We start from the raw sequence: 23,847 nt of genomic DNA, 5'->3' as shown, positions 1-23,847 counted from the left end.
GACAAAACAAGAAATACACCCTTAACTATAGAGAACAAACTGATGGCTACCAAAAGGGAGGTAGGTGGAGGATGGGTGAAATAGGTGATAAGGATTAAAATGTACACTTATCATGATGAGCACTGAGTAATGTATAGACTTGTTGAAACACTATATTGTACACCTGAAATTAATACAGCATTATGTTAATAATACTAGAATTACAATTAAAAACTTAATTTTAAAAAGTATAGAGTTACATTACAGAATGATAGAAAATATTTGTGAATCATATATCTGATAAGGGTCTACTATCAAAAATATATATAAAGAACTCTTACAACTCAATAATAAGACCCCCCCAAAAAAGGAAAAAAATAAGAAGACCAATTTTAAAAAGGGCACCATATTTGAACAGACATTTCTCCAAAGAAAATATACAGACAGTCAATAAATACATGAAGAAGATGCCCAATATCGTTTGTTGGTAGGTAAATGCAAATCAGTGAGATGAGATATCACCTCTACCCACTAGGATGGCTACCATAACAAGTGTTAGGGACAATGTGGAGAGATGGGAGCCTTTTGCTTGTGGAAATGTAAAATGGTGCAGCTGCTCTGGAAAATTTATCAGTTCCTCAATAATTTAAAGATGGAATTACCATGTGATCCAACAATTCCCTCCTGGGTATATACCCAAGAGAATTGAAAGCTTATATGCATGGAAGAACTTGCACACAAATGTTCATAGCAGCAGTATTATGAATTAATACCCTAAAAAAGAGGCAATAATCCAAATATCCATTAACTAAAGAATGAATACATAAAAGGTAGTATTCCAGAGAATAGAATATTATTCAGCCACACGAAGGAATGAAATTCTAACACGTGCTACCACATGGATAAACCTTGAAAGCATTATGTTAAGTGAAAGAAGACAGTCACACACACACAAAAAAACCACATTATGATTCTGTTTATGTGAAATGTTAAAAATAGACATATCCATAGAGACAGAAAGATGACTAGTTTATCATGGGCTAGGCAAAGGAGGAATGTGATGATTGCTAATGGTTTTGGAGATTTTTTTTGAGAAATAAAAAATCTTCATAGGTAGAAGTGGTAGTTGCACAACATTGTAAATATATTAAAAACCATTAATTGAATACTTTATGGTATGAGAATTATATATCAATAATTTTATGGTACAGGAGGTATATCTCAATGAAAAATTAAATACATATGAGAAAGATCAATAACAGAAAATTGTAACTAAATATATGGAACTTTTATTTATTTTTTCAATATATGAAATTTATTGTCAAATTGGTTCCCATACAACACCCATTGCTCATCCCAAAAGGTGCCCTCCCCAATACCCATCACCCACCCTCCCCTCCCTCCCACCCCCCCATCAACCCTCAGTTCTCAGTTTTTAAGAGTCTTTTATGCTTTGGCTCTCTCCCACTCTAACCTCTTTTTTTTTTCCTCCCCCTCCCCCATGGGTTTCTGTTAAGTTTCTCAGGATCCACATAAGAGTGAACACATATGGTATCTGTCTTTCTCTGTATGGCTTAATTCACTTAGCATAACACTCTCCAGTTCCATGCACGTTGCTACAAAGGGCCATATTTCATTCTTTCTCATTGCCACGTAGTACTCCATTGTGTATATAAACCACAATTTCTTTATCCATTCATCAGTTGATGGACATTTAGGCTCTTTCCATAATTTGGCTATTGTTGAGAGTGCTGCTATAAACATTGGGGTACAAGTGCCCCTATGCATCAGTACTCCTGTATCCCTTGGGTAATAAATATATGGAACTTTTAATAGCATTGTATGGTGACAGATGGTAGCTACACTTGCAGCAAGCAGAGCAGAATGTATAACCGTCTCAAATCATTATGTTGTGTATCTGAAACTAATGTAACATTGTGTGCCAACTATATTCAAATAAGAAAGATTTTTTAATGGAAATTTTACTGGTTATGTTCCAATCATAGCAATTCAATTAGATACATAGTAGATAATAAAAATAGATAATACAAAGATGACTAAAGTCATCTTAAAAACTTGGAAATTAAGAAACACTTTCCATCACAGTAATAAAATAATACTAAGTCCTGGTGAGGATGCATTGCCACTGCAACTCTCATACATTGCTGGTGGCAACAAAATAGCATGGACACTATGGAAAACTTTTTGGCAGTTTCTTATAAAGTTGAACACATACTAGGGGCGCCTGGGTGGCTCAGTCGGTTAAACGTCCGACTTCGGCTCAGGTCATGATCTCACGGTTCATGAGTTCGAGCCCCGCGTCGGGCTCTGTGCTGCCAGCTCAGAGCCTGGAGCCTGTTTCAGATTCTGTGTCTCCCTCTCTCTGACCCTCCCCCATTCATGCTCTGTCTCTCTCTGTCTCAAAAATAAATAAACATTAAAAAAAAATTAAAAAAAAAATAAATAAAGTTGAACACATACTTAACATATGACCCACATAAGTGAAATTAAAGCCTATGTTCACAAAGAAACCTCTATGGGAATATTTATAGCTATTTAAAAAAAATTTTTTTAATGTTTATTTTTGAGAGAGACAGAGACAGAGACAGAGCATGAGCGGGGGAGAGGCAGAGCAAGAGAGAGACAGAATCTGAAGCAGACTCTAGGCTCTGAGCCACCAGCTCAGAGCCCAACGTGGGACTCCAACTCATACGCCATGAAATCATGACCTGAGCTTAAGTTAGATGCTTAACCGACTAAGCCACCCAGGGGCCCCTATGGCTGCTTTATTAATAATTGCAAAACCCTGGAAACAACCCAAATGTCCATCAACTACTGAATGGATAAACAAACTAGGGTACATCCATGCAATGGAATACAACTTAGCAATACAAATAAACTATTGATACAAATAGCAATGTGGATGAATCTTGAATGTATTATGTTAGGTGAAAGAAGCCAGACTCAAAGATCACATGCTTTATGATTCCATTTGTATGACATTCTGGAAAAAGCAAAACTATAGGGATGGAGAACAGATCAGTCATTATTAAAAAAAAAAGAAAGAGCATGGTCTATGTGATCAGTGATTTCCAGGAGTTAAAACTTGGTGGAGGGTTTGATTACAAGTAGCAACATAAAGGAACTATCTGGGGGGAGGAAGTAGTATAATGAAACTGCTCTGTACCTCCATTGTGGTGGTTGTTAGATGACATTTCTTTTTTAAAAAAAATTTTTTTAACATTTATTTATTTTTGAGACAGAGAGAGACAGAGCATGAACAGGGGAGGGGCAGAGAGAGAGGGAGACACAGAATCTGAAACAGGCTCCAGGCTCCGAGCTGTCAGCACAGAGCCCGACGCGGGGCTCGAACTCACGGACCGTGAGATCATGACCTGAGCCGAAGTCGGACGCCTAACCGACCAAGCCACCCAGGCGCCCCTAGATGACATTTCTTAAAATGGATAGAACTGTACATGAAAAAGAGTGAATTTTACTATGTATATTTAAAAACAAAGGAAAACATCCTCAAAAATAAATAAAAATCAAAACTAAAGATTCTAGAACACTTTGTGCCAAAAAAATAGGATACAGTCAAAACTTTATTCCAAAGAAAAAATATAACTTTACATGCCTTCATTATTGAAGAATAAAAAGCAAAAATAAAAAATAACATGAGGGTAATTGTACCAAATTCATCTGAGCTAAAAACAAAAATCAAAACAAAAACTAATCAAAAAGTGTGTGTCTATTATGGATAATATCTTACACTTTCATGGTCCTATATTCTTTTCAAAACTCTTTCAGAAACATCATCTCACTTTGTTCTCACATTTCTATGAAGCCCGTTAACGAATAAACTTTAATTATTCCAGTCCTCTTTTTCTGTGTTTACTTAAAAAAAAAGAATATGGTCTATGTGATCTTCGTGGACCCACACAATGATTAAAGTCCCACTTCTGGCTGAATTACCAAGCTGACAAACAGCAAAGTGATGCGGAAACTTGATCAAAGTTTCCAACTCTGTTCTCTTCTCTGTACCCAGTAGAGAAACCATCACCCCAAATCCTCCACATTTCAAGCAAGTAAAGACTCTGAGGCTCTAACTGTTGAGTTAGATCTAGCTGCTCTTTGAGGGAAGAAAATTAAGAAAAAAATGATCATTTGTTCATGGTTTACCTTTTTTTGGTGAGTTTCATTTTCTTATAATTTTAAACATGGCAAAAGTGTTATAAGAATAGTACTAAGAACACTGTTACGCCCTTTTCTCAGATACACCAATTATATACATTTTCCCCAATTTGATTTATTATTTACTCTATGTAAACATCTTTTCTTCCTGAACACATTGAGAATAAGTTGCTGACATTAACCCCCTTTGTCCCTAAATACTTCAGTGTATTCTTTTTTATAAGAATGGAACAATAATAAGAAGCAGGAAATCCAACATTTACATACCACTACTATCTAATAAAAAAATCCACATTTAAATTCCATACTTTTCTCACCTAGAATCAAAGCCCAGATCATGTACTATCATTTCTGTTTAGTTTATTTCAACCTGGAAAGACATCTCAATATTTCTTTGTCTTTCGTGACTTTACTTTTAAGGTAGGAGTCGGTTTTGTGGATTGTCTCTGAAAAGGAGGAAAAAGTAGCCCCTGATAACCAGGCTCTGAGTGTCTACTATCAGTCCCTGGGGTTGTTCTGAGCCGGCTGGGCACTCACAAGAAAGTCTTGGTGTTCTCCTGTGGGATACCAACAGGCTCACAGAATACCAACAGCACCGAGGCCACTCTGACCATGCTGGATTATGACAAAAACAAAACCACTCTATAATCATGTCTGAACACAGACAAAACATGACCATTGCCAAAATCACAAACACCAAGTACTACCCTCTATGACCAGTATGAGTGACTGCTGCCTCACCAATTACAGCTTTAGCCTGACCTCCTCATAGAGATTACTAAGATGCCCAGTTATAACTTAGTCCTGCTTCTTGACAGTATCCAATCCAAAGCAAAGCCCTGCTTTCTTAAGCCCTCCTCCAAATCACCCTATCAGGGCCCAAATCCTCTAAGTCCTCTCTAACAACCTTGACTGAGATGCCCATGTTGCAGGGTCTGCCTCACCCAGACTAGGACTAGAGCCAGCTCATTCCATCATAGTCAGGCTTTAATTCAGGGCATTAACTTCCTCAATTGGGGCTTGTTTAATGTTTTCTCATGATTAGACTCACATTAAGGTGGGGTCTTCCAGACTTCTCCACTGTAGTTATTATTTTTCCCGTTGTAATTAAGAAGCAATTTGTGGGGGTATACTCTGAGTCTATGTCAAATATCCTATTACTCATCAAACTTTCATCCACTGCTACACTTGATTCCTTGCAGGTAAAGACTCTGGATGCAGACTCCGCCTAATGCATAGCATATCTACTCAGTTTATTTCTTGCAGCTTTCCTCAGTGCCTGTGATTGATTCAAACTTTGGATTCATGCCAAGGTATAAGGCCTGACTTCTGAAAGGGACTGTGGTCTTGGGCTCAGTAACACCAGAGCAGTTTGTGCAGTTTCCAATAAGGATGAAATTGATCTTAAGGACAATATTTGGTGTAGTCTGTGCTTTCAGGGACTCAAGAGTCTGAATACACCTCTTCTCCCATCTTCTTCCCTTTAGCAAGAGAAGAAAACTGTGTGCACTCAGGTAAGGTTCCTAGATGTCTGGGCACTTTTTGAAAAACACCCAATGGGAAATTGGTGTTTCCTCAAATAAAGGAAGTTTCAAGAAATGAGTTTCACCAGGATGGCATATCACTTGGGATGGGCCTGAGCAGAGGGCCTCTCTTGGCCCAGCATCAGGTTCTCAGCTGGTCAATCTGTTGCTTCACTCAGCTCTCCAACTCTTGTTTGCAAAGGCAGGTGATGGAAGAGGGGAGATGGTGCAGATCTCAGCCAATAATTCTTTCCCCCCTCTTTCCTGCTGTTCAGGAACTGCCAGATTCTACAGAAGCCACTGGGATGTGAAGGGAAGTGCCATTCTAGTGGACAGCTGAGTCTGGGTGGAGCCAGCAGCCCCACCAGCAAAGGCTTAGGAAACCTCCCCCACTCCCAGTGGCCTCAGTCCAAGCCTACTGACCCCTAACCCTTGCTACAGGGAGTACTTATGTAAGTCTCATCATTTCCCTGGTGAGGTCCCAGGAGTTAGGAACATTTCTTCCTCCATTTTCATCTGTCAGTCATCTGAAGCCATTACCTCTTCGCTTTTACTCCAGTGGTAACTACGGGAAGATGAATAGGGTAAACAGGAGAATGACCCCCAACAGTCCCTTTAGCTAACGTCACAACTTGGCTTAAATGTGAGGCAAAACATGGTAATTACAAATTACATGCTAAGCGTGATATGTGGACATTTTTGTCCTTTTGTTCCTTTTCCCACGTCACAGTGGTGGAGCATTATGACCTTTCTTTCTTCCTTTCTTTCTTGTTCATTTATTTTTTTTAAGTATATTTATTTATTTTGAGTGGGTGCAGAGAGAGAGGGAGAGAAAGAATCCCAAGCAGGCTCTGTGCTGTCAGTGCAAGGTCTGATGCAGGGCTTGATCTCACGAACCATGAGATCATGACCTGAGCCAAGATCAAGAGTCCGATGCTTAACCAACTGAGCCACCCAGATGCCCATCTTTTTCATTTATTTAAAGCAATCTCAAATTTAGAGGGAAGTTGAATACAGTACAAAAAACCTTTTTTTCTGGATAATTTGAAAGCATATTGCTGACTTGATGCCCCATTACCTGTAAATACTTCAGCATGTGTTTCCTATGAATGAGGACACTTCCTTACACAACCTCAATAAACCCCTGGAAATCAGGAAATTAACATTACATGGTACTACCACCCAATCATCAAACTCCATTTAAGAATTGAACCATTGCTCCAGTTATGTCCTTTATAACAAAAAGATCCAGGTCAGTATCACCTGGGGCATTTAGCTGCCATGTTTTTATGGACTCTTTCAATTTGAAATAGTTTCTTCAGTCCTTGATTTGTTTAAAGTATATTTATTTATTTATAAATGTTTATTATTTTTGAGAGAGAAAGAGAGAGAGAGACGAAGCGTGAGTGGGGAGGGGCAGAGAGAGAGGGAGACACAGAACCTGAAGCAGGTTCCAGGCTCTGAGCTGTCAGCACAGAGCCCAATGCAGGACTGGAACTCATGGACCAGGAAAGAACCATCCAGGTGCCCCAAGTTTATTTATTTATTTTGAGAGAGACAGAGACAGTGTGATTGGAAAAGGGGCAGAGAGAAAGGGAGACAGAGAATCCCAAGCAGGCTCCACACTATCAGCATGGAGCCCGATGCAGGGCTTAAACTCACAAAACCGTGAGATCATAACCTGAGCCAAAACCAAGAGTCAGACACTAAGCCAACTGAGCCACCCAGGCGTCCCTGTCTTTCCTTGACTTTTAAGACCTCAACACTTTTGAGCATTATCAGGCCAGTTATTCCATTATTAAATATTCTTCAATCTGGGTTTATCTGATGTATCTTTGGTTACTATGCATCTTTGGCTGGAATATTGCACAAGTGATGCCATTCCATCAGGTGGCACAAGGTTTTGATTTGTTAACAGGTGATGTTGCCTTTGATCACTACACTAACATGGTGTTACAGATTGAATATTTGTGTGCTCCCCAAATTTATGTTGAACCCTACCTCCAGTGTGCTGGTATTAGGAAGTGGGGCCTTTGGGAGGTAATTAGGATTAAATGAGGTCATGAATGTGGAGCCCTCCTGAATGGGATTGGTGCCTTCATGAGAGTCACAAGAGACTTTATCTCTCTGCTCTCCACTATGTGAGGAGACAGCGAGAAGTCCTAAGTCTGCAACCCAGAAGAGGGTTCTCATCAGAACCCGACTATATTGGCACCCCAATCTTGGACCTCCAGCCTCCAGAATTGTGACAAATGAATTTCTGTTGTTTATAAGTCACCTGGTTTAGGTGTTTTGTTATAGCAGCCTGAGCTGACAGAGGCAGACTGTAAGGTGACTCCTTTCCCTTTGGAATTGAAAACCATGAAACTATGTAAATATCCTGTTTCTCACTAAACTTTTATATATTCCCTTATGTATATATAAACTTTTATATATTCCCTTACTTGTATCTGCATGGGCTTGTAGTTTCCTATTATATTCAAAGGATCATAATTCATTACTATCATTATTTTGATGTTCAAATTGTCCCAAATTCGGCCAGCGTGAATTCCTTCAAACGGATCTCTGTGTCTTTTTGACACGTTCTCATCACTTTTAGAGCAGTCCCTCATTTTCTGGGACAAGATATTTCAAGCTTATCTGTACTTTCTGAGTTCAGCCCTAGAACCAGCCACTTATATAAAGAGAAGATCTGATTTTTTTTTCCCTATTCATCACACTGGGACTCAAATTCTCATGTTGGCTTAGAGGTTTCCAATTATATTTTGAAAAGAACAAAGAGAAAGCCAATGTTAAAGCCGAGTCTGATATGCCCAAATGGAGTTACTTCAAGACACAGCTGTAAAGAAAGAGCTGAGTCAACAGATCCATAAATGATTCAGAATCATCATGCAGGCACCTTCCTAATGTGTGGAATACACAAGCTGGCAGATCTAGGATGCACTTTGATTTAATTTCAGGAAATAATTTGGCTTGGGGTGGTTTTTCAACAACCAGTTGAATACACCTTCCTTAAGTGTGGCCCAAGAGATGTCTTGGACGAGAGGAAATCTGCAGTTTGGTCATCCTGGGACCATCCTTCTATTGAGAAATCTGGTGTAAGGAGACAGGCTCCCGGGCAGGGGATAACAGCAGACGCTGCCGTGGAGTGTTCTCGGGCATCACGCTGCAGCGTCCTGGAAGCCATGGGAACCAACACCAGCTTTGTGGAGGTTGCTGCCCTCAGGACTGTCTCCTTGGTCACAGGTCAGTGTAGCATGGGAACCTCTGCCAGCAAAGCCACCCCCTTCCAGGTAGCCTGGTCTAGGAAGCTATACTCAAATTTCCCATCTTGAACAGATATTTATATTTTAATATGGTCAGGAAATGGTCTCACGACAGTGACCTCTTTTAGAAACCAGGGCTAGGAAATTGGTTTTGACAAGGAAATTCTTTCTCCCAAGAATTTAAAATGTCTTCCTGGGCATGTAGTAGGGATGGCAGCTCCTCGTTCATAACTGGCCCCCACGTGTTTCCTGTTCTCTGAAATGCCTGTTCTTACCCTTTGCCTATTTTCTATGGGGTTGTATTTTCTTGCTTATTGATTTTTAGGAGATCTTTATGTATATTTGGTAGTAATTTTTTGTCAGTAATATGTACTGCAAATATCTTCTTCTAGTTTGTCATTTGTCTTTTCACTTTTGTTAGGGGATCTTTTTTGTTTTTTATTTTTTTTATTTAAAATTTTTTTTAAGAATTATGTTTTTAAATTTTTTTTAATGTTTACTTATTTTTGAGAGAGAGAGAGAGAGATACAGAGCTCAAGTAGGGGAGGAGCAGAGAGAGAGGGAGACACAGAATCCATGGCAGGCTCCAGGCTCTGAGCTGTCAGCACAGAGCCCAATAAGTGGCTTCAACCCATGAACCACGAGATCATGACCTGAGCCAAAGTCAGATGCTCAACCAACTGAGCCACCTAGGTGCCCCATTGTTTTTTTTGTAATTGTGATCTTATTTTTTATTATGGAAAATTTCAAACACATAGAAGTCTAAAGTATAATATAATTAATCCCCAGATACCCAGTGTTTTACAATACATGAGTTACAAACAGCTATCAATGAGCGATTTGAAGTATTTTGGATGAAAAAAGTTCTTATTTATCAATGTCAAGTTAATCAATATTTTATCATTCGAGATTCTTGGGTCTTATTTATTTTTAAAATAGAATTTTTCTTTTGGGATAATTTTAGATTTACAGAGGAGTTTCATTAGCCACTCATGGTGAGTAGCAAGTCCCTGTATACCCCTCACCAGTGTCCACTTTCTTTACAATTATGTTACGTGGTCATGGTTCCTTGTTAACGTGGAGAAACCAACACTGGGAAGTTACTATTAACCAAGCTCCAGACTTTATATGGATTTTGCCAGTTTTCCCATTAATGCCCTTTTTCTCTTCCAGGATCTTATGCAGGAAACTATAATGCATTTAGTTGTCATGTCTCCTTAGTCTCTGGTATAGGACAGTTTTTCAGTCTTTCTTTGCTTTTTGTGCCCTGACAGTTGTGAGGAGTACTGGTCAAGTATTTTGTAGAGTAGGTCTTATTTTAAAATGATCTTTTACTCTGAAGTTAGAAAAAGTCACCTATGCTTTCTTCTAAATGTTAAATTTTTTCCTATTGACATCCACGTTCTTAATCTATTCAGGTATATTTTTACAGCAGAGATCCATGTTCCTTTTTTTAAAATTTATTTAGATAACCTATCTTTTGTCATTGAGTAGTTTTTCTTTTTCCCAAGGATTTGTCATGATCTCCTTGGTCATATATTAATGTTCCTCATATGTATAGATCTGTTTCTGGGCTCTCTATTTCATTCCATTGGTCACTTTGTCTCTGTGCCAATGGCATACTTATCTTAATTACCAGAGCTTTCTCATAAATCTTTATATCTCATAGAGCTAATGTCTCTACTCTTCTTTTTCAGAAGGGTCATGGATATTCTTTGCTCTTCCTTACACATGCTAGAATATACATTTGCTCTCCTCATATGTTTGTCATATTTAAAAAAAATACATAAACTCTGTTGTAGGTTTTTTAAAAATAAATTTATTTATTTATTTATTTATTTATTTATTTATTTATTTGTTTATTTAGTGCAAGCAGAGGAAGGGCAAAGAAAGGAGAGAGAGAATCCCAAGCAGCCTGAACTGTCAGCATGGAGCCTAATGCAAGGCTTGAACTCATGAACTGTGAGCTAAAATCAAGAGCCAGATGCTTAACTGACTGAACCACTCAGGCGCCCCTCTGTTGTGGATTTTGATGACAGTTGCATTAAATCTATAGGTCATTATGTGAATCGTGACAATTTTAGGTTAAACTTTCCTGCCCGTAAACATAATACATTCTCCTTACTTGGGTCTTTCTAAAAGGCTTTCAATAAAGTTGTACAATTTACTTTGTATGGTGCTTGCATATCTTTTATTAGATTTTTTCTAGGTTTTTGTTACTATTATACAGTGTCTTTTTAAAAGCACAATTTTCAGGGTGCCTGGGTAACTCGGTTGAGCATCTGACTCTTGGTTTGGCTTAAGTCATGATCACAAGGTCCTGGGATGAAACCCATGTCAGACTCTGTGCTGAGCATGGATCCTGCTTAAGATTCTCTCTCCCTCTCTCTATCTTCCTGTCTTTCCTCACTCTCTTTCTCTCTCTCTCCCTTGCCCCTTTCCCCTGATCATGCAGGCTCTCTCTGTCTCCAAAATATAAATAAATAAATAAATAAACAAACAAATAAATAAATAAATAAATTAAATAAATACAGAAATACAGAAATAAATACAGAAATACAGAAATAAAAGTTCAATTTTCCAATTGGACATTGCCAGTGAATAAAATGGTACTGCTGTTTATACGTTGATATCCATCACCTTGCCAAACTCTCTCCTTTTTATATATAGTAATTTGTCAATTCCTTTTAGTTTTCTTTTTTTTTAATTCCTTTTAGTTTTCTATGAGACAACAATATCATCATTAAATATTATAATTTAACCCCCTTTTAATACTTATGACTTGACTTTCTTTATTGTGCTGGCTGGGACATGTTAAATGGACCTGGAGATTGTGGGCGTCTTTGTCTCCTTCCTGACTTTAAAGGAGACTATTTTTTTTTTAATGTTTGTTTATTTTTGAGAGAGAGACACAGAGTGCGTAAGGGTGGGGCAGAGAGAGAGGTCAGGGAGTAGCAGGCTCCAGGCTGAACTGTCAGCACAGAGCTCGATGTGGGACTCAAACCCACGAACCATGAGATCATGACCTGAGCTGAAGTCAGATGCTTAATATGCTGAGCCACCCAGGCAACCCCCTAATGTTTTGTTTTTTTTAATTGAAGTCCCATGAAATGAGTTGGGGAGTAATCTTTCCTCTTCATTCTCTAAAAAAATCTTTATAAATTAGAATGATCTATTCCTCAAACAGGTAGACTTGCCTGTAAAACAAACTGGGCTTGATGGTTTCTTTGTGGGGGAACAGCCCATTTCTGACATCCATCTTATTGTTTCTTTTATTATTATTATTTTTTTAAAGTAAGCTCTACACCAACATGAAACTTGAATTCACGACCCCAAGATCAAGAATCACATGGTCTACTGACTAAGCCAACAGGGCATCCCCATCATAATGTGTAGAAAGCCACTAATTTTCAAATGAAAACCTGTTTATAACATTCACTTTTCTAGTAAAAAGACTCTCCTATTGATCAAAGTACATATATCTATATATGTAAGGAGAAAGAATCCAGAGAATATAAACATATGGTGAAGTTTTTATAGTAACTGACTCTGCTGTGTGGCTATTCAATTAAATGTTAGCTGACCACTCTTATTTTTAATTTTATTAAAAAATTTTTCTTTAATGTTTATTCCATTTTGAGAGACAGAGAAAGATAGAGTGTGAGCAGGGGAGGGGCAGAGAGAGAGGGAGACACAGAATTCAAAGCAGGCTCCAGGATCTGAGCTGTCAGCACAGAGCTCAATGCAAGGCTTCAACTCACCAACCGTGAGACCATCACCTGAGCTGAAGTCAGATGCTTAGCCAACTGAGCCACCCAGGTGCCTCATTAGCTGACCACTCTTGAAGAGCAAGTTCTTGATTAAAGAAACTGACTTCCGCTTAAGTGCATCTTAACCAAAACCCCCCTCACACACAACACACATTTACCTATTATCCTTCCCAAAATACTTTAAAGAAAATTACAGCATTTTTAAAAAAATCCACTTTGTGATCCCAGGCTGACTTCTTTTTGATGCCAAGTTCATGTCTAATCATTTGCTTCCTGACTTGCTGAAACATGAACACCTGGAGAGAAAAGCCCTCAGTGAAGCAGAGATTAGCTCTCTGAGAAAGAGGAAGAAAGGCGTCTACAGCAAGCCTGAGCAAGTTTCTAAAGTCTTCTTTAAAATTCAGTTTTTGAAGAATAGATTGAACTCTTGCTCCCAAGGATAAGATCAGTGTTTTGGAGGAAATGTCAAAAATTTAAGAAATCAGAACAAAGCCATTATTAATCATTCCTTCACTCATGTAACATTTATTGAACACCTCCCATGTGCAAGCTGTCCATGAACACCAAGGATACGAAGAATAAATATGAAACAGTTCTTGCCTTCAAGTAACTAACAGTCTAATAGGATTAAATAGATAATTAAAAATGTACAGCTTATTATAGAAGGTGAATATGGGTGTTCAAAGACAGCTTCCTGGGTGAACTGATGCTCCAGAGTACGAACTAAGCCAACAGATGGCTCATGGTACATAAGACTTTGTTTTCAGTAAAGAATAAATAATGACTCTCTTCTACTGTTGATTCTGAGCTGTACTACCTAATATCCCAATCTTCTTGTTGAAGCCAGCAAAAAAAGTTAGACAACTTTTTTTTAAAGTTTTTAAAAAATCTTCCTAGAAGCATTAACAAATTAGAAAGATAGTGGAGAGTTAGAAGGATAAGATCTAGGTTGAGATAGGAATCCAGAGAATTAAGTTCCAGCATTTGGGACTGCTTTTGCCTAGAAGATATTTGCTGGCCCAGAAGAGGTGACTGGGTAGCCAAAGAGCACTGTGGGGCTAGAAGGAACAAACATCAGACTCAACAGGTGGCCAGTGGTGAGGACCTCATGTAACTCCCTGTGCTCAGCACTAAGCCTGCAAGGGCTGCACCCTGAAAGTAAAGGAAAATATAGAGGAACCAAGATATTACCTGTAGCCTGCTCTCAGGTCCTCTGGATTGTCCAGAAAACATCAATTGGTATTATATTGAAGTAATTTTGGATTGTTAGTATGTTTAAGACCCTGGCAGAAGCTTAAGCAAAACACGCCTGGAGGAGAGTAACTTCTATGCTTTGTCACAACACAACTTCTATAGCTAATTGTGTTGTATGACCAACACAAAATCAAACATAATGAGGGGATGAGGCACATAAACAAGAATCAGCACAAACAACAGACACTAGGAATAGACTATAAAAAATGACACTGCATATTTTAAAAAGGATTGTATCAATGGATACAGAAATCTCCGTGGTGCTACATTAGTGGAACTCATTAGAATTACACCCTCTGAAAGTTGCCAGAAATCTGCCCTGTAGGGTGCTGGGGAAAGCCGTCTACAAGGAAGTGTCCCGCTAGAGACGCTCTATTACAAAACTATCAGGATGGAGAGAACTAGACACTCTGCTGGAGCCATCTGCTGGGGAAGCTACACTCGCTGCAGAATCTTTGCACTGGAAAAGCCATGTGCTCTGTCAGAGCCTACTTAGCCTAGTACACTGGAACCAGGAAGCAAAACCCTTTTCTTTGAATGTCTCTTCAGCACACTCTACTAAGAAAACATTGGTGCCAATTGGCATGAGAAAGAAAATACTTAAAGAGAAAGATCCATTTTCATGGAGTAGTCCAACAGGGTAAATTTGGAGCTGAGTGATAATAATTCAATAACCAGAATAAGAAACAAGAACAAATTTTATAATTAAAAAACAAAATATCCAAAGTTAAGAAAAGAGATGAGTGTAATAATACATTAGGCACAACTAGAGAGAAAATTAGGGAACTGGAAGACAGATCAGAAAGATGGAATATACAGAGGGTAAGAGATATTTATGACAGAGTTGGAGAGTTCTAACTATATACTGCTCAATGTGATAGCCACTAGCCACATGTGGCTTGTTAAATTTAAATGAATTACAACTAAACGAAAATTTAAAATTCAGTTCCTCTATCATACTAGCCACATTTCAAATGCTCAATAGCTCTAGCACAGATCTAGAACAATCCCATTGTTGTAGCAGGTTCTATTAGTGCTGGACTAAATTTTGGCTTAATTGGAATCTCATAAATAAAGGAGAAAAATGGAGCAGAAACAATGTTTTAAGGGGGTTGGCTGAATAATTTCCAAAACTAACAAAAGATATCAAGCCACGGTTTTTAGAAGACCAAAAAAGTATAAACAGGATAAGTAACCAATAAACCCACACCCAAACCTAGAAAATCTTCAGGAAAATGAAAGACTTAATGGTAAAGAATTGAAAGCTTTCCCTTTGATGTTAGGAACAAGACAAAAATACTTGTTCCCACCATTTCTATATGACATTTCTTGGCCAGTGCAGGAAATCAAGAAAAGGAAATCAGAAGTATAAGAACTGCAAAGAGGGTCAAAGTGTCATTTTTGAAGGCAACATTATTATGTAGTTAGAAAATCAAAGAGAATTTATAAATTATTAGAACTGATAAGTTACTGAATGCAAAGTCAGTGTTCAAAAATTGAACCCCAAATGGTTGAAAAATAAAATTTAAGAGTATCATATATAAAGGCATAAAAATGATAAACTACCTAAAAACAAATCCTACAAAACATATGTAAGATCTCTATATAGAAACTACAAAATAATATTATAAGAAACTAAAAAGAGTTAAATAAATGGAGAGATATGCCATATAAATGAATTGGTAGTCAGTTACTGTGAAGATATTACATCTCCCTAAATCGATATGTAGATTGAATGTGATTCCATCTCAACAGATTTTTTTTTCTCAATCTGGTGATTAAAACTGATATAGAAATACAAAGGACCAACAATAATCAACCCTCTACCTTGAAGAAAAGTTATGATTGGAAGGTTTGCTCTTATTATAAAATTATACATTGAGTCAATGCTGTAAATTTATTTAGCAAGAGAATAGAATACAGATCCCAGAAGCAGGCCCTAGAATATACACAAACATTGGTTTTGACGAAAGTGTCACTGCAAAGCAGTGGGAAAAAGATTCACTTTTAAATAAATGATCCCAGAGCAAATGGTCATCCACAAGGAAAAAATGAAACTCAACTCTCACCTCATACTAAACATAAAAGTCAATCCCAGACAGAATGTAGACTAAATGTGAAAGACCAAGCAATGAAACTTTTAGAATAAAATATAGAAGAATATCTTCAAGACTTTGCCTTAACACTAAAACTCTTTTAAAATGTTGATACATTTGTGGGGGCACCTGGGTGGCTCAGTCAGTTTAGCATCTGACTTGGGCCCAGGTCGTGATCTCACCCTTTGTGGGTTCAAGCTCTGCATCAGGCTCTGTGCTGACAGCTCAGAGCTTGGAGTTGTTTCAGATTGTGTGTCTCCCCCTCTCTGACCCTCCCCCGCTCTCACTCTGTCTCTCTCTCTCTCTAAAATAAATAAACATTTAAAAAATAAATAAAAATAAAATAAAATATTGAACTAAATACTGAAATATTTGAATTTTCAATATTGAAAATATTGAAATAAAATATGGAAATTAAGAACTTCTGTTCATGAAAAGACACTATGAGGAGACTACAAAAGGCTAGCCACAGACTGGGAGAAGATCCTGGCATCTGACAAAGGAGCCTAAATCTAGAATATTGAAAGAAGTACTGAAATCAATAAGGGCAGATAACTCAACAATAAATTGGCAAGAGAGTGAACTTTACAAAAACAGAAATCCAGATGGTCAATAAACATTTGAGATGACACTCAACCTCATTAGTAATTAGGGAAATAGAAATTTAAATCACAATGATAGACCACTACTCACTCACAAGAATGGCAAAAATTTTAGGAACTGACCATTCCAGGATGAAAATGTTATGCATTACTGGTGGGAGTAAATTGCAACAATCACATTGGGAAACTATGGCACTGTCTCCTAAAAGTGAAAATACTCATACTCTGTGACTCAGCAATCCTACTCCTAGATATATACCCTCCCCCCAGATATGCTCATAGAAATGAAAAAGGTGTGTATGGATGCACATAGCATTATTTGAAATTGCCCAAGACTAGAAAGAACCCAAATGTAATAGGTAAATGGTGGCATATTCATGTAAGAGATGCAATGAAAGTTGTATTCATTGAAAGCAATCAGTGATGAACTACAACAATGTGTAGCAGCATGGATGAATGTGCTCAAGTAACAACCAAAGTAACCAGGAGGAGCCTACCCTGAGCTGGAGAAAAGTCAACACTCCACACAGAGAAGCCATCAGCTGGAGGCGCCCTGAGTTCCCAGGCCCCAAACCTCCAGTCCTAGCTGTGACACTTCCTCTAGTCCTTCTCTCTTGCAGTAAAAACGGTGTTCCTTTTCTCGTCTGTCCTGTGCTTGGGATCCCTTCTCATTTCTGAGTCTTCAAGTCACCCTTTTGATGGGAGTCCCCTTCTCTCCCAGGGTTCCTCATCTCAGCAGTTATTTGCTTGTAGTTTAGTCTCCCTGCTGAAACGCGAGCTCCTTTAGGGCAAGTGCCTCATCTGTTGGGACCACCCTGCATGGCCAGAGTTTCAAAGGTCCCATCACATGGCAGAGGCTCAGTGATCACAGTCATTTTATTGATGCATGGTCTCACTCTGCCTTGACTGGCAATGTGACACTTAGCAACAACCTTGCTCTTTCCTGGGTTCTCATCTCTTCACCTGTGAATGAGCTCTAATCCAGAATTTCAGGATTCTCTGGCCTCTGGGACTGGCCTCTGGGACATACTACCCAGAGTGCTAGGGCGTGGATATTCTCCCTAACTTTATTCTCCCATGCTCTTTCTCAAAGGAGGCACTGAGGATATCTGAAGAAGAAAAGCAAGGGGGAGTAAGCAAAATTGAACTGAGTGTCTACTATGTGCCAGGATCTGTGATAGGGTACCTGTATTTCCCCCCCTGTTTTTAACAAATAATGTGAGGTGCCTGGGTGGTTCAGTTGGGTGAGCATCTGACTTCGGCTCAGGTCATGATCTTGTGGTTTGTGAGTTCAAGCTCTGCATTGGGCTCTCTGCTGTCAACACAGAGCCTGCTTTGGATCCTCTCTACCCCGCTTTGGCCCCTCACCTGCTCATGCCCTGTCTGTCTCTCTCTCTCTCCCTTTCTCAAAAATAAATAAACATTTAAAAAATAATGTAATTTTCAAAACAACCCTTTGAAGTGGTTGTCATTATCCCTTTTTCACAAGCGTGTGGACTGAGGTTTAGAAAAGGTGAGTAATTTGCACAAGGTGACCAAAACGTGTGACAACCATGAGAACTGACTGGCTGTGGAATTGCTGCTCTTCCACTCCCCCTGTTTGCCTCCCCTCGTCTGATCAGAAGGTGCAGGACATGTGGAAAGAGTATCAACTATGTTATCAGACTCGACACTGAGTTCAAAATTGACCTTTACTTCCTGTAAGCTGTGAGGCCCTAAGCAGCTAACCTAAAATCTCAGGGCCTCAGGTTTCTCAGAAATCAGGCAAGTGGGATGATACCTCCTCAACATGGCTGGTATTAACACGGCCTTGGGGACGTGTGCCAGGGGACTAAGCTCAGGGGCAGGTTTCACAGGGCTGGGAGTTCAGGTGTGTTTCAGCCTCTGCCCTGTCCTGTCTCTGAGTCTGAGAGGGAACAGAACAGTGGCTACCTCAGAGGCAGCTGGTATATGAGGGTGGACCCACCTCACCTGCACTGAAAACTCCAGGAGAGGAGAAGAGAGACGGGGGTTCTGTGCTGGAATTTTCCAACCCCTGAGCCACCCACACTTGACATGTATGATGTGCTACTTGCAGAACATCTCTACAGTGTATCGGACACTACAAAATCCTCCTCTTATGATGCTTGGGGCCCATTTCTACCATCTCTCTTGAGTCTTGTTTGGATGCCTTGGTTCAGAAAAAGCTGAAGGTTTCCTGAACAAGTTCTCTGTCCCCGTGTGTCTACTCCTACTGCCTTAATGCTGTAACTTCTTTCAGAGATTGCTGCTATGGCCTCCTTACCAGTCTCCTCCATTCTGCTCTCATCATACTATCCTCCCAGCCTGTTGTGATCAAAAGTTTGCTCATTCTTGGGGCACCTGGGTGGCTCAGTCAGTTGAGCGTCCAACTTCAGCTCAGGTCATGATCTCACAGTTCATGAGTCCGGCTCTGTGCTGACAGCTCAGAGCCTGGAGCCTGCTTCAAATTCTGGGTCTCCCTCTCTCTCTGCCCCTCCCCTGCTCATGCTCTGTCTGTCTCTCTCTCTCTCTCCCTCTCTCAAAAATAAATAAACATTAAAAAAAAAGTTTGCTCATTCTTCAAAGCTCAATCACAATGCCATGTTCCCTGATCTCTTCCATCTGAGTTAAAAGCTCTTGACTGGAAATCCTTCAATGGCCTTTTCCACCTTTATTATGGCATTTGTATTACAGATATGTGGGTTTCTCTGTTTCCACACAGTTGACAGTAAACTCCTTAAGGGTATTGTCTGTGTCTCCTTTGATTCCTATCCTTCACTAAGTGCTTGAATGAGTGAATAAGTGAGTGAGTAAAGAGTTGGTAGTTCTTTTGGTGGTCTTAATTCCCCTTCTCCACTACTGAACTACTTCAAACTGAACTGAAGCCACTTCTTGCCCTTTGCTTCTTTCTCTCAAGTTCTCTCCTAATCACTCCCCTCCTTTTCTCTCCTACCCTTCTCACTGCCCAGGATACCACACACAGAGTGAGGGGCTCCAGCCAGGGGTGCTCTGGAGATTGCCAAGTAACATGCATGGAAGGTTCCAAAACTCTCTAGCTAGGTTTCTTATATAGAATGCATTTACTCTTTTTTTTTAATGTTTATTTATTTTTGAGACAGAGAGAGCACACACATGTAAGTAGGGGAGGGGTAGAGAGAGGGAGACAGAATCCCAAGAAGGCTCTGCACAGTGCAGAGCCTGACATGGGGCTCAAACTCATGAACTGTGAGATCATGACCTGAGTGAAAACCAAGAGTCAGACACTTAACTGACTGAGCCACCCAGGTGCCCCTGTCCTTTATTTCACAAATCTTGACTCTGAACTTCCCCAGTGAGTGTTCATTTCAATTCAATAATTCCTTGAGCTTCCAAGAGGATTGTGTTCCCTACCTTCAAGAAGCCTTTAACTTTGTAGTGCAAAGAAGATACTTCTGCAAAAACTGAAATGTAGACTGTGGTGAGTGTTTCAGCAGATGGACAGTGCTTGCTTCAGCAGAAGCAAAGTGTTACTGGAGCCTAGAGGGGGAGATTAGTTCCAACTGAGTAGAGGGAGGAAGGGAAGGGCAGGTCTGGTAAGGTTTTTTGGAGGCGGTGGCATTGACCTGGGCCTAAAGGATGAGAGGGGCTTCAGGAAGTCCAGATGAGTGGAGAAGGACACACATGTTGGGCAAAGGGAGGGCATGCTTGGGGAATCACCAGCATTCCACTGTGGCTCAAGTACAAGTTGAGAGAGACAGAGAGAGAGAGAGAGAAAGAGAGAGAATTACAAAGGAAGGTTGAAATGATGTCATTGTGGGTCTGCATGCCAAGCTCAGAAGCCTAAACATTTTTGTGGAAAAATGTTGAGCCAGAGCAGAATTTTGAGTCAAGAAATGCCCAAGTCTCAGTCTGGGAGCCATTTTATCCCCAATCAGTCACCAAATCTACATCTATAACCTCTTTAATGTCCACCCAAGTCTCTCCTTCCTGAGGGTCACCACAGTCTTTGTTCATGCCACTGTCTTCTCTCACCTGGGTTTGTGCCAGAGTGCCCTAACTAGTTTTCTAGTCTCCAAACTCCCCTCCACTATGTCCACTGCTAATGTATTTCCTGACCAACAGCCAGACTTGGCCTTTGTCAGAGCGCAAATCCAATTTTGTCAATTTCCAGCCTTGAGACTTTCAAGAGCTTCGTGTTATGCTGAAGATAAAGCCAAAATTCTTTTAATATTCCCCACCTGTCCCTTCCTGTCTCTTGCCATTCTTGTTGCAATCTTAAGTTTTGCAATCCATTTCTCCATGAGTGTGCCTCCTTAGCTCATCACCTGGCTTGACCCTACAGGTGGTGGGTCAAGGTTCAGCTCAGGTGTGTCTGTCCTGGGGAGCCAGCTCTGACACCCACCCTATCCTATGGCTTCCTCAGCTTCCCAGGCTTCCTGGGAAGTGTTTTAACACTTATCACATGGCATTGAAATGGTGTTGATTTGTTTTCCCCTTGCTGTCTGTTTTATTATAGGATTTGTGTTCCCACAGAGCAGGTACTTGGGACTCAAAAAGGAAAAACATTCCTCAAAGAGATGAATAAATGTTCACATCCTTTCTAGACTGACTTCTCCTGGTCCCTGCTGCTCTCACACACTCTGGACAAGTTATGTATTCCTGTTTCTTCTTCTCTTCTTCTTCCCATTATCCTCCTGTCCCTGATTCTGTCCAAAGAGGTGAGCACTGTGGTGCAACAGCTGTGAAAGCCTGCAGTAAGCTACCCAAGTGTTAGCAGCAGCCTCTGGGAGTTGATATTTTATTCTTTCCATTTATCTTTAGTTTATTAAATGTAGTATATTTTTTAATGGGAAATCATTCTTTTTGTTTTGTTTTTAGAAAGAAAGATCACTACATGGGGACTGAAAGAGCTTGGTTTCAGTCAGAATAGAATAGTGTGTATAGTAAACTACCATCTGTCTAAAAAAAGAAAAGCAAAAGACATATATTTCTAAAACCTCTCTAGGAGGACATGGAAGAAATGGACAATACCAATCATCTCCTTGGAGGGGAGCTAGGGGCCTGGGACCCAGGGATACAGACTTTTCACTCTATCCCTAAGTGCATTTTGAATTTTGAACCATGTGAGTGTATTATCTATGCAATAAATACATACATACATACATACATACAGTGTAAATTGGAAGCAGCTGAGCTTGAATTCTAACCCACCAGATGACTTAGGAAACCTCACTTTCCCCATCTGGAAAATGGAAAAAAACATGCCGATGTCACAGAGTTGTTGCAGGGAGTAAAAGGCTTGGGTATGTGGACCACACAGTGAAGCTTCTGAAGGCCACACCCAGGCAAGGACAGGCTGTGGCCATTTCATCCCACCTGTCCCGTCTTTCTGTCTGCACCCCTTCCCATCCTCCAAATGAAGCTGTCAAGGCCAATCCCTGTGTCTGCCAGCACATCCCCCACTGGAAGTGCCTAACCTGGCCCTCTGCCCGTTGGAACCCAGCTAATAGCATGAAGGAAAAGCCACACTTTGAGGATCTGGGCATTTCAAAGCAGCCAACAGCTCTTTTTGTTTTCTCAAGCTCTCAGCCTGCCAGCTAGTTCCACACATTAGAAATATTTTGGGTCAGCACTACAGTTTTCAACCATAGCGGATTCATTTTGTTTCATGACTACTTCCTTATAATAGCTCTGGGAAAAACTGCACTGGGCCTGGACCCAAACCACGTTCCTGGCATTGCAAGCTATGTTCAAGATGGTGTCTTTGGTTAGTAATCATAAAAGACGTTGAAATCTCCTGCAACTTACTAGGAATTGGTCTGGAAAAAAGAAGGACTGTTTGGGTTGAGTTTCTAAAGTGCTGTCATCACCATGACCTTCAAGCTGTTTGAGGCAGGAAGAGGAGCTTAATTTACCATGTTTCTGCCTGTTCAAATAGTCCTGCTTTTCTCTGCAGCCCTGTGGATTTTTCCTCCTGGATGTGGATATTTATTGAGTACTGATGACACGTATGATGCCACAGGAGGTATTTTCTTTGTTGCCTGGGATAGGGTTACCAGACTTGGCAAATACAAATACAAGACACAATTCAATCAAAATTACAGATAAACAATGAATACATCTTTGGTATAAATACATCCCATGCAGTATTTGCATACTTACACTGAAAATTATTCAGCATTGATCTAAAGCTCAGGTTTAACCGGGTGTTCTGTATTTTCTCTGGCATTCTGGCCTGTGAAGGACACAGAGAGAATCCTCCTTCGCTGTAGAGAGGAGACAAGGGGCCCACTTCTCTTTACCTCTGACCTGGTCCTGGTCCTCTGTCTTTAAACCAGGCCTTCACTCCTGGGCCACAAGATCAGAACCTAAAAGGACACCACATGCTTGCTTTGTCACACCTCTTTCTTGAGCACCCTGTCCTGCATACCAGTTTCAGAATAATATCCGCTCTCCTGGTTCCTGCCTTAGACCACGTCATCCTGGAGGCTCCCACTGTGCCTGGACCTCATCACCATCCCATACAGCTCCTCTGGGTTGCCTTCCTCACTCTTCAGCAACAGACCCATGTTTCCCCCATGAGTGTCTTCTGTGTCCACTTTGAGGAATAGTTCAGCCTGATGCAGGGCAGCCCTGAGAATCCGCTTTGCCTCTAGGCCCTTTGACTCAGGCTCTCGCCAGATTTGTCCTGTCCTTTTAAGGTGAATCTACCTGGATCCAACTCAGAGTTGCATTTGGTGAAAATGCTGTCAGTCCAGAAACCCTATTTCCATGAAGCCAGTTACTTTCATTGAGACCGTTATCTGAAGGTGGGAGTGAATTCTGAAGGCATGTTGAATTCCATGGGTGGGTTGAATTACACGCAACACCATCTCTGGTGGGCTTGAACTGTCTGGGGCAGATGGCAATGGGGGTGCACTTCCTACAGTGTCATTTGGGTCCAGTAAGTGAATCCGTGGTAGAGTCTGGACCAGAGTCCTTGGAGAGAACCATGTTCTCTCAGCACATAGAAATCAAACTTACTTCTGAGTCACTTCATGATGCCAAATATCCTACTGGCTCCCAGAGACCCATGCTTGCTCGGTGACTTTCTGCACAATTGTGACTTCTACTGCTTTGACACGGCCCTGTGCTCCCTTTCATTGAGAGGCCATTTGAGTAGGGCCATCTTATCAGCTGGTGGTCAC

Source organism: Acinonyx jubatus, chromosome B4, assembly GCF_027475565.1.
Source record: "Acinonyx jubatus isolate Ajub_Pintada_27869175 chromosome B4, VMU_Ajub_asm_v1.0, whole genome shotgun sequence".
NCBI lineage: Eukaryota > Metazoa > Chordata > Mammalia > Carnivora > Felidae > Acinonyx > Acinonyx jubatus.
Note: the sequence above shows the minus strand (reverse complement) of the source record.